Genomic DNA, 12618 nt, shown 5'->3' on the forward strand with positions numbered 1-12618 from the left:
GACGCATTCAAACCAGCCCGAGTGTACCAAGTCCAGCCAAGGGGTCCATATTTTCTTAAATTTACCAGGGCATTCTCTATGTAAGTAAATATATTTTTCTAAACAAAGGATGTAAATTTTTTACAATTAAAATTTTTTTTTTTCCTTTTTGCCCCTATGTGATGATTCTTTGCTGACAGGTTCTCTTTAACAAGACATCCAGGTCTTAAAAGACCCTGGATGTCTCCCCTGTGCTCCACTAAATGTAATGCAATGCAGATCGCATTGCATTACATTCTTTCCTGGGTACGTCAGCAACAAGAAGGGGGGGAGAGCAGATGTGCGTCCTCTCTGCTCCCTCCCCTCTATCCAGTGGCAGTCACTATGCCAGTCCCAAGTCTGCAGATTGGCAAGTGGAACCCAAGATACATGGCAGGGACATACGTGCGGGGTGGTGGTTTTTTAGCATACAGTACTGGCAAACTTCATGCCATTGAAGGAAGGTTGAATGGAAAAATGTACCAAGACATTCTTGATAAGAATCTGCTGCCATCTACCAGGATGATGACAATGAAAGGAGGGTAGACATTTCAGCAAGACAAAGATCCCAAACACAAAGCCAAGGAAGCTCTCAACTGGTTTAAAGAAAGAAAATAAAGCTGCTAGAATGGCCCAGCCAATCACTTGACTTGAATCCAATAGAAAATCTATGGAAAGAACAAAAGATCAGATTTAATAGAAGAGGCCCACGGAACCTTCAAGGTTTGTGAAGAAGAATAGGCCAAAATCACACCTGAGCAATGCATGTGACTAGTTTCTCTATACAGGTGGTGTCTTGAAGCTCTCATTACCAACAAAGGATTTTGTACAAAATACTAAATACATTTCAGTTAAGGAGTTCAATACTTTCCCCCCCCCCCCCCCCCCCATGTCATTCCATTTTATCACACATAAATTAAAGAACTACAGGCAAAACCTTTTTTTCCAATTTTAGATAGAGCAAGGGAAGGTTATAACCCCTATCAGATTTTTTTTGCCGCCCGTGTCCCATTGCAGAGATTTCCCGTCAGTTCCTGTCCAATAGCTAAACAGAAAGTGAGAGGAAATCTCTGTAAATCAAGGGAAACTGGGTCACCAGAACTAGTGTCCCCATTGGAAGATTTCCCCTCTATTAGTTTTCTGGGGACAACCCAAAATCTGGGTAATTTATTTTACTTTCAATGATAATGGTAAACAGGACAAAAAGAGGGAGAATCTCCTTAACAGGAGCACAGACAGCAATACAAAGTGGCAGGTGTTCTAATCCCTCTCCACTTTATCCAAAACTAAAAAAAATGTTTTGCCCTTAGTAACACTTTCATTTCTGAACTTATTTGTTTTGGTTTCTTGTATGTATGGATTGCATGGGTTGTTACTGACATGTGGTGTAATTTCATGTCAATAGTTCCTTTAGAAATATATTTACCTAGAAAAATGGTGACGTGTTCAATACTTATTTTACCCGCTGTATGTTGGAGATTCCTTGAATCTGTGCAGGATACCATGATATCTCAGGACTCTTGAGGAATTCTGCAACAGAAAGTACTGCCCAGTATTGAGAAAACTCTCTTTCAGTTGCAGGTCATGGGTTCTCCAACAAGATAATGACCCAAAACATACAGATAGAAGAACCCAAGAATGGATAAGAACAAAACAAACGTTCAAAGCGAGGATTGGTTTGGTTCAGGCCGAGGCTTGGTCCACATGCTGGTGCGACGAGCGGCTTCCTTGTTTATTCTCAGAAGTAATGGTCACATCGAGACTTGGTTTGTTCCAAAATGAGGCTTGAGCCGCACGCCGGTGCCATCTTGGGTAACCACGGTGAGGCACAACAACTGGAACGCTCCTACACAGTTGGGAGTAATAGAAATTATTTAATAAAGTATAAATACTGTTGGAATGATCATCTGTATTGGCATTAACCTATGAGGAAGTCAGATGTGATGAAATGCGTCAGAGCAACGTTATATATCATCAGTCATCATTCCTATCTCTGTATGCTGGTTTACATGGATGTTTGTAAGTTTTTTTTTGCGCTTTAATAAATGCTATCATAAGCAGTATTACACTATGTGTGTGTTGTTTGGCTTACTTCCACATATGGATGCAACACTGGGAGACAAAGCCATCTCCATTCAAGAGTATATCGCCACCCTTTGAAACATCCTCTGTGAAACAGCCATCTATTGTGGGACCTATGGATAACATCAAGCTTTATTGACCCATTTGCTATATGGTACTTGGGTCCATAACCTTCATTATCTATTAAGCTGTTGTGGGGTTCTCTCCTATTGATCTACGTGGAAGTTTTGATGGCTCCATGTTCACGTTCTAATCTTTAGAACCTGGGATTCACTATTATACACAGACTTTTTCACTTTTTATTATTTTTGATACACCATCACTGAATTGTATTAATTATTTAAGCGCTGCATTTTTTTCTTCTATATTTATTTGGACAACTCTGTTGCTTGGTTTGCTGGCAGCTTTTTACACGTTTGATAGCGCAGTAGGATTTTTATCATATAGTTAAGAACAAAACATTGGACTATTCTGGTCTTCAATGAGCCCTCATGTGAATGTATTAAACATCTATAGAAAGAGCTGAAACCCTTCAAACCTCAGAGAGTTGGAGCAGTTTTCTTAAGAAGAGGGGGCCAAATTACCAGTTAGCAGGTGCAGAAATCTCACGGAGAGTTACAAAAACCTTTTGTGTGCAGTGATTGCCTTGAAATATTGTGCAACAAAAAATCAGGATGAGTCACATCCCTTCTGCCCATGCCATTTTCATTTGTTTTACTACTTCAAATAATCTGTTGAATCAAAAGCAAAGTCCTATTTTTTTTAATATAGCCGAAGTTTAGCTAAAATCAAAAACATAAATCAGCACCAGGAACATAAGATACAGTTAGTATTAAGGGGCTTTGCATTGATTCTGTCCTAGATCAACTCCGGCTTCTATGGCTCTCACGATGGGTAAATCTTCTGGAGGTCAAGTGGTTAAAATGACATTTTATTCATTTCTATGCACCACAGCTTAGCCATGGTTAGTGGAACACTGATGGCCAATTCTCACTGAAATCGCAGAGCGGCCGAAGTGATTCACTACTCTGGCTGCTTTGTGTTGCCGCTGTGCTAGGGGCAGTGTGATGCATTCACATCGTACTACTCCTTTTTTTTTTGTACTAGCTTTATTTGAAGTGTACAAAACATACACTTCATTCACTGTAAAATTTGATGGCGCCATGCACTGCCAAAAATTGCAGTGCGATTTGGGCAGGTGCGCGGCGATAAAATGTAGTATGTCTGCATTTTAGCTAGCTGCAGTGTGAATGGAACAAATGGGAAACAATTGTTTCTTGTGTGTCCCTGCGGTGACAGAGGTTTTACAATGCAGTAACTGCATATCGTGTGAATTGGCCCTCGGGTGAGCTGCCATCCCTGGTAGAAAAGTACAGGGCTGTTGATTTACTAAAAATGGAGAGTGCAAAATCTGGGGCAGCTCTAGCAAATCAGCTTCTAACTTCAGCTTGTTTAACCTCTTCAGCAATGGAAGATTTACACCCTTCATGACCAGGCTATTATTTGCGATATGTCACTGCGTTACTTTAACTGACAATCGTGCGACACTGTATCCAAATAAAATGTATGCCCCCCCCCACAAATAGAGCTTTCTTTTGGTGGTAGTTGATCCCCTCTGCGGGTTTTAGAGTCGGTTCACACTAATCCGACTCAAAGTCGCCCCGACTTCGGGCGACTAATGAAGTCGCCCCTGCAGCGCGACTTCAGTGCGGCTTGCAATGACTTCTCATAATAGAAGTCAATGCAGATCACTCCGACTTTGCGTCGCTCTGATTAGAACGATTCCATTGCACAGCATTGGAAGCTACTTGTCAGGCAACCAAGTCGCCTGACAAGTTGGATTAGTGTGGACTAGCTCTTAAGCCCCGTACACACGTACCGATCGTCGTCATACAAATGTTCGTCTTTTCTCCCCGGGATGTCGGTGTCTGTTGAAAAGTGCAAAGACAGCACAAGGACAGCACAAGAATTTTGTCTGCAGACTTCAGCTGACTGCAGAAGTGATGTCATGTAATGGTTAACTTTCCCTGTGTTTTTAATTTTCTGAGCATGCCCAGTCTTGCAAATCTGCGGTCTGTCGGCCGAATTCTGTACTGACAGGCGAACAATCGTCCGTTCTGGTGTCCGCAGACAAAAATTTTCATGTTTGCAAGAAAGACTTTTGTCCGCGGATTGTGCGCAGACAGCTGTCGGAGGCACCATACTAACACGCGTACAATCGGCAGATCTTTCGTCCGCCGACGTTTGTATGCCGACGATCGGTACGTGTGTACGGGCCTTTAGCGTTATAAACAAAAAAGACACAATTTTGAAAACAAAACTATTTTTTGGACTTTCTGCTATAAAACATATTATAATAATAATATATATTTTATAATAAAAAAAAAAATGCAAAAAATCCAATTTCTTCATCAGTTTAGACCAATATGTTTTCTGGTAAAAAAAAAAAAAATCATCCAAAAAAGCGTATATTGGTTTGCGCAAAAGTTATAGCGTCTACAGACAGAGTTGTATAAAGTACTCGAAATCCATACTTGAGTAAAAGTACAAGTGCTCGATCAAAAAGTGACTTGAGTAGAAGTGGAAGTGCTCGATCAAAAAGTGACTTGAGTAGAAGTGGAAGTGCTCGATCAAAAAGTGACTTTGAGTAGAAGCACTAAAGTATTTAACATTTTTTGTACTTAAGTATTGCAAGTAGTTTTTTAAAAAATGTTGCTACTCAAGTACTGAAAGTAAAAGTACAAGTACTCTGTTATTTAGTTATTAAAGAAAGCATTCAAAAGTTTGAACATCATATTGTTTTTTATTATTTCAAATGCAGCTTTTATTTATACATACAGTAGCTTTTATTTTCGTATGCGCTGATAATACACATGTTTTGAGCTTCATGAAACCTGCCATCTACTGTTCTGGCAGTGGTCATTTTTATAATAGTAACTAGTAACTATGCAGCGCAAAAAAAAAATATTGGTGTAGAAGTATTGAAATCCTCGAAAAAATGTAGTGAAGTAAAAGTGGAAGTAGGAGAAAAAATTTCTACTCTAGGAAACTACAGATACCGCCTTTCGGTACTTAAGTACAGTAGTGAAGTAGTTCTACTTAATTACTATACATCTCTGTCTACAGACTATGGCATATATTTATAGAATTTTATTTTTTACTAGTAATGGTGGCAATCAGCGACTTATATTGGGACTGCAAATTTCGGCAGACAAATCGGACACTGACACTTTTTTGGGAACCAGTGACACGAATACAGAGATCAGTGCTAAAATATATGCACTGTCACTGTACTAATGACACTGGCTGGGAAGGAGTTAACATCAGGGGCGATCAGCGGCTTAAATGTGTTAGTCAGTGTTTGTGTGCTGTGTGGGAGGTGCTTTTTCTAAGAGAAGACAGGGATCAATTTCCCTGCTTTACAGGAACCATGCCTTTCCCTACTGACAGAACACCAATCTGCTTGGTTTACATAGATTGCCATTCTGCCTCTGTACCGAACGATCAGTGAGTGCCGGTGTTCCGTGAAAAATCCATACCCGTGAGAAAACCATACCCTCGTCACTTCCGGTTCCGCTACGGAGGGTATGGATTTCTCACGGTAGTTAAACTTGCGGCGCTTACATTAAAACAGCTCATCTGAAACGTAAATCATCTCCGCTCTTCGCCCTGTAACTGCCCTCATCTCCGGTAATAAATATAAAAGCGGATCACGGAGCCACGATCGCCGTCACATTTACATCACATACACCCGCCACCGCTTTTATATTTATTACCGGAGATGAGGGCAGTGACAGGGCGAAGAGCGGAGATGATTTACGTTTCAGAGGAGCTGTTTTAATGTAAGCGCCGCAAGTTTTACATTAGACACAGTGCCGTGAGAATTTCATGCCCACCGAGCATGCGCACTTGTCTAATTCTTTAATGTTCAATCACGTATCCGGGGCTCTGAGCATGCGCACTGCTGCGCTGCTCAGCTGTTTCAGCCCGGAAGTGACGAGGGTATGGTTTCTCCACGGGGTATGGTTTTTTAACGTTACACCGGTGTTCCATGAGAATTACCTACCCCGTGATAAAAACCTACCCTCGTCACTTCCGGCCAGGAACAGCTGAGCAGCGCAGCAGTGCGCATGCTCACAGCCCCGGATACGTAATGGAACAGCTGAGGAGCTGACTAGTGCGCATGCGCACTAGTATGAAATGATCACGGTGTTCCGTGAAAAAAAACCTACCCACGCGGCGGTTACATTAAAACAGCTGTGCTGCAATATGAGTCATCTCCGCCCCTTTCCCTGTCACTTCCCTGATCTTGGCTAGTAAATATAAAAGCAGCTCTCGGCTCCATGATTTATCTTTTCATACACCAGCCGACGCTTTTATATTTACTAGCCGAGATGAGGGAAGTGACAGGGATAGGAGTGGAGATGACTCATATTGCAGCACAGCTGTTTTAATGTAACCACCGCGTTACACACACCGCCGTGCACCGGAAGTGACGAGGGTAGGTTTTTCTCATGGGGTAGGTAATTCTCATGGAACACCGGCGGACATAAGAGTCAGGGGTACCCGATCAGTTCCAGCTGTGCATAATCACAGCGGGAGCAAGCTGCTTGTGGCTCTGCAGCAGTGCAGGATCATGTATATATATATATATATATATATATAATTATATACACACACACACACACAAATGATCCGGCGCACAGCGGCCACCCTGTAGCAGTAAAACCGCTATAGGGCAGTTGTGAAGGGGGTTATTTAAGCTTTGATAATAAAACCTGGAAGCTGATTGGTTTATATGCAGAGCAGCACCAGAGTTTGCACTCTCTAGTTTTAGTAAGGCCCCTTTCACACTTTTTGTCCTGCGACCGCAAAGTCGCATGACAAGTCATATACCATGGTTTTCAATAAGTAGTGTTCATATCTGTGCGATTTCATAGTCCCTGCACTAGTTTGGTCCATCTTGAGGTCCATAGACCTCAAGATTACCCAGACATTGCCTCAAGTCTAGTAAGATTTGCTCAACTTTCAAGTCACAGAAGCATGAAAGGGGCCTAAATCTCCTCCAGTGTGTATTTGTCTGTACTGCACCCAGGAGCTCTATTGCAGTGAACATAGTACATAGACAACCATTGTACTGAAGACCTGTGCTCTTCCAGAGGGACCTACCCAGCTCTCTGCACCAGAAATGACCCAACCTACCTGAGGAGGCACAGCAGTCTGCCATCCCTCCCTCCCTATACATATACAGAGGCCGGGGACAGTCACACACCCTCTGTAATATCTCCCTATGTGGGGAGCATTAACACTCAGTCACATCTTTACACTTCCCGCCATCTTCTGCCTCTATTAATCCGCTCACTGCTTAACCTAGTACCCCGGCTATTCCTCCCTCACTGTCCCCGAGAGGCTCGCATCACGTGACTGCTGCCTTACGTCATCTTCCAGAGCACCGTGTACGGGTCTGTGATTGGCTGACTGTCGGGACACAGGTCGGAGTTGCACAGTGCGCCATCCCATAGAGCGCGGGAAGTTTCATTCACTGAGAGCGGACATTGGCGGGTGTCGTATTGTGTCATGTATGTGCGCAGCTAGAGGATATCGCCTGTTCTATATCGGTCTGGGGTTGGAGAACTTCTAAGGTCAGCAAGCGGGTCTTATCCAGAGGTGTGTCACTGCCTGCTGGGTGTATGTGGGGGGGCTGCATGTATTGTGTGGTTGGTGGGGGGTCTCCGCACTGCTCAGATAGGTGAGGAGGGCGGACATCTGTGTGAGGGGCCTGGCTGTCCTATAAAGGAGAACTCCTCCTAGTGGAGTATCAGAGAAGTGTGAATTGTGCATGGATTAGCCATAACTCTATGACCACTGACAGGTTACATGTATAACATTCATTCTCTCATTACATTGGGATCTCAAAGCCTTTGGGATATATTAGGGAGCAAGTAAACGCCTTAAAACCAGAAACAATCAGCATTGCAGTTTGCTGTATATGGGGTTGTGTAGCCACTGACTCGTGTCCACAACCAATCACATCTACAATAGGTATGTGAGCATCAGACCTGGACCATGGAGCAATGGAAGACGGTGGCCTGGTCTGATTAATCACATTTTATTTTACATCATGTGGATGGCAGGGGTAGGGCTGCTGTTAGAAATCACAGGGCCCCCGTACAGACTATATGACAGGGCTCACCCGTCCCCGAAAATATCTAAACTGTGCATAAACTGAAACATAGTAAACACATTCACTATGCTTCAGTTATGAGTGATCGGTACTGATCACTCACCGTGTTCATTCAGAAAAGGAAGAGGCGGGTAACTAAAGGCCCGTACACACGTGCAGATTGTCGGCCGATTTTCGGCTTGTTAGTATGATGCTTCCGACAGCCGACAGCGCACTTTCGGCTGGACAGAATCTGTGGTGCAAGCATTAAAATTTTTGTATGCCGACACCAGAGCGGCCGATTGTTCGCCAGTCAATACAGAATTCGGCCGACAGACAGCAGATTTGCAAGACTGGGCATGCTCAGAGAAGAAAAAAGACAAGGAAAGTTAACCATCACATGACATCACTTCTGCAGTCGGCTGTTGTTGGCCGACAAAATTCGTGTGCAGTCTTTTGCACTTTTCAACAGACAAGACAGCCCTCGGACAAAAGACGGCCGATCGTTCGGCCGACGATCGGTACGTGTGTACGGGGCTTTACATATTTACTGGCCCCTTCCAATGCTCTCCATCCTGACACATCCCCCGGTACCCGCAGTAGCCTGTGGAACAGGGAAGCCAGCAGTACTGTGAGAGGGGGGCAAAGGCAGACAGAGAGAAATCAGATGTTGGGAGAACAGCGAGGGGGATCTGTGTTACAGAACGATGCCCTGTGTCTGTGTATCTCCCTGCAGCAGCTAAAAGCTGGTTGGAGGGAGAGAAGCCAGCTTTCAGCTGCTGCAGAGAGCCGCACAGGGCATGGTTCTGTAATTCATGGTTATGATTAAGCGAATTTGATTTTGTGAAACGCGTCAACGATTGTGATGTTTTATGGAAGTCTAAGCTCAGCTGTTAATAAACCCATTCATTCCTTCAAGCCGGAGTGCGGTCCTTCGCTTTGTGTGTGCCATGTTACTGAGATTACGGATCTGACATGCACCCGACTTTGTTGGGACTATTTCCACCTGAGCGGCCAACCCTCTGGATTCCTATTGTTATGTATTTGCCCTACCACACTGGTTCTCCCTGCTGTCTGGGCCCCCTACAGGAGGACTGGTGTTACCCCCCCCCCTCCCCATCCGCTGCCCTGGGCAGGGGTGTCACTTACCTGAGGAAGAGATGCCACCAGGATGCACTATGGGAAGAAGGCAGTGTGATGCTTTGGACAATGTTCTGCTGGGAAGCCTTGGTCCTGCCATTCATGTGGGTGTTACCTGATACACACCCCCTACCTAAACATTGTTGGTGACGAAGTACACCACTTCATGGAAGCTGTATTCCCTGATGGCATTGGTCTTGTTCAGCAGGTTTACCATTATTAAAAGTAAAAGAAAATTCTAAATATTGGGTTATCTCCAGAAAAGTAATACAGTATCTCACAAAAGTGAGTACACCCCTCACATTTTTGTAAATATTTTATTATAGCTTTTAATGTGACAAAATGAAGAAATGACACTTTTTTACAATGTAGAACGTGAGAATACGTTTTTGTGCATTTGCGTGAAAAAGGGGAAAGGAACCCAAGAATGCGCGAACGCATATACGTGAAAAAGTTTACGCGCAAATACATAAAAAAAAAAAGACTGAAAAAGTAGATGCTCAAATGGGAGTTTTATGTGTAAGAGGCCTAATATCTGAATCTTAAATAAAAGTGGTGTGAAAAGAAGTATAATTTATATACAGTATCTCAGAAAAGTGAGTACACCCCTCACATTTTTTTAAATATTTTATTATAACTTTTCATGTGATAACACTGAAGAAATGACACTTTGCTACGATGTAAAGTAGTGAATGTACAGCTTGTATAACAGTGTAAATTTGCTGTCCCCTCAAAATAACTCATCACAGCCATTAATGTCTAAACTGTTGGCAACAAAAGTAAGTACACCCCTAAGTGAAAATGTACAAATTGACCCCAAAGTGTCAATATTTTGTGTGGCCGCCATTATTTTCCAGCACCGCCTGAACCCCCTTGGGCATGGAGTTCACCAGAGCTTCACAGGTTGGCACTGGAGTCCTCTTCCACTCCTCCATGACTACATTATGGAGCTGGTGGATAGAGACCTTACGCTCCTCCACCTTCCGTTTGAGGATGCCCTACAGATGCTAAATAGGGTTTAGGTCTGGAGACATGCTTGGCCAGTCCATCACCTTTACCCTCAGCTTCTTTAGCAAGGCAGTGGTCATCTTGGAGGTGTGTTTGGGGTGGTTATCATGTTGGAATACTGCCCTGCGGCCCAATCTCCGAAGGGAGTGGATCATGCTCTCCTTCAGTATGTCACAGTACATGTTGGCATTCATGGTTCCCTCAATGAACTATAGCTGCCCAGTGCTGGCAGCACTAGACCATGACACTCCCACCACCATACTCCTCACCTGGTTGCCGCCACACATGCTTGACACCATCTGAACCAAATAAGTTTATCTTGTTTTCATTAGACCACAGGACATGGTTCCAGTAATCAGTGTCCTTAGTCTGCTTGTCTTCAGCAAACTGTTTGCGGGCTTTCTTGTGCATCATCGTTAGAAGAGACTTCCTTCTGGGACGACAGCCATGCAGACCAATTTGATGCAGTGTGCAACGTGTGGTCTTAGCACTGACAGGCTGACCCTCCACCCCTTCAACCGCTGCAGCAATGCTGGCAGCACTCATATGTCTATTTCCTAAAGACAACCTCTGGATATGTCACTGAGCATGTGCACTCAACTTCTTTGGTCGACCATGGCGAGACCTGTTCTGAGTGCAACCTGTCCTGTTAAACCGCTGTATGATCTTGATCACCGTGCTGCAGATCAGTTTCAGGGTCTTTGCAATCTTATAGCCTAGGCCATCTTTATGTAGAGCAACAATTCTTTTTTCAGATCCTCAGAGAGTTCTTTGCCATGAGGTGCCATGTTGAACTTCCAGTGACCAGTATGAGAGAGTGAGAGCAATAACACCAAATTTAACACCCATGCTCCCCATTCAAACCTGAGACCTTGTAACCAGTGTCGGCCGGTCTAAAGGGGGCGCAGGGGCACCGCCCCCCCAATCAGCATCTATCAGCATCTTCAAGGACAGAGGTGCCGATTGGCAGCCACTCTGGTTGTCATCGGGGCGCAGAGCAATGCGCCCCGACACTACCCACTTCTACACTCCTAGTCCTGTGATTGGTCCAGACTCCAGCCTGGACCAATCATTCAGGACTCCCGTCTGACGTCGTCGTGGGGGTGGTGCGTGCGTCAGTCACTCTGACGCACTCACCTTCCTGGTTCCCGCCCGCCGTCCGACTCAGGGAGGGGGAGCAGCCGCGAGACGTCTCAGCCAGGAGCAGGTAAGTGAAGAAGCCGCTACTCAGTCTCCTCTGCCGCCGGCCACCACTGGTTCTCGCCCGCCGTCAGACTCAGTGAGGAGGAGCAGCCGCGAGACGTCTCAGCCAGGAGCAGGTAAGTGAAGAAGCCGCTACTCACAGTCTCCTCTGCCGCAGGCCGCCACTGATGGGGACATGCTGGTCACTGCATTGATGGGGACATGCTGGTCACTGCATTGATGGGGACATGCTGGTCACTGCATTGATGGGGACATGCTGGTCACTGCATTGATGGGGACGTGTTGGTCACTGCATTGATGGGGACGTGTTGGTCACTGCATTGATGGGGACGTGTTGGTCACTGCATTGATGGGGACGTGTTGGTCACTGCATTGATGGGGGCGTGTTGGTCACTGCATTGATGGGGGCGTGTTGGTCAGTTGCATTGATGGGGGCGTGTTGGTCAGTTGCATTGATGGGGGCGTGCTGGTCACTGCATTGATGGGGGCGTGCTGGTCACTGCATTGATGGGGGCGTGCTGGTCACTGCATTGATGTGGACTAGTGATGCACCGTAATTTCGGCCACCGAAATTTTCGGCCGAAAAAGTGCTTATTCCATTTCGGCCGAAAATGGGTTAAATATGCCGATACTAAAGATGGCCGCCACGGGCGCAGCGCAGGTTTCAAAAAACCCACCTCTGGCCGGCGACCCGCCTCCCGGTGATGTCACTGCTACTACGATCTGTGCATGAATGAATTAACACACCGGGCGGGCGAGCGGCCCCTAATAGCTGTAACTATGTGAGTGCTTCACTTCCCTGTCAGGCATGTATCTCCGCTGACAGGGAAGTGAAGCGCTCCCATAGTTATAGTTATTAGCGACCGCTCGCTCGCCCGCCCGCCTGGTGTGTTAGTTCATTCATGCACAGATCGTAGCAGTAGTGTCATCACCGGGAGGCGGGCCGCCGGCCAGAGGCGGGTTTTTTGAAAGGAAGGACACAGGACTACTGGAGCTGAGAGTAA

General features: G+C 45.2%; 1 protein-coding gene across 2 annotated transcripts in view; it reads left to right on the top strand.

The window, feature by feature from the left end:
- Positions 1-7570: 7570 nt before the first annotated feature.
- POLA2 (DNA polymerase alpha 2, accessory subunit) overlaps positions 7571-12618 on the top strand; it is a 146616-nt gene continuing 141568 nt past the window's right edge. Inside the window, exon 1 of one of the 2 annotated variants that reach the window (XM_082270916.1) lies at positions 7571-7767. The gene's annotated coding sequence lies outside the window, so the exon portion shown is untranslated. The remainder of the gene's footprint in view (positions 7768-12618) is intronic. The other variant, XM_082270917.1, reaches the window with a different exon arrangement.

The sequence above is a fragment of the Pelophylax lessonae genome (assembly GCF_965119305.1).
Source record: "Pelophylax lessonae genome assembly, chromosome: 10".
NCBI lineage: Eukaryota > Metazoa > Chordata > Amphibia > Anura > Ranidae > Pelophylax > Pelophylax lessonae.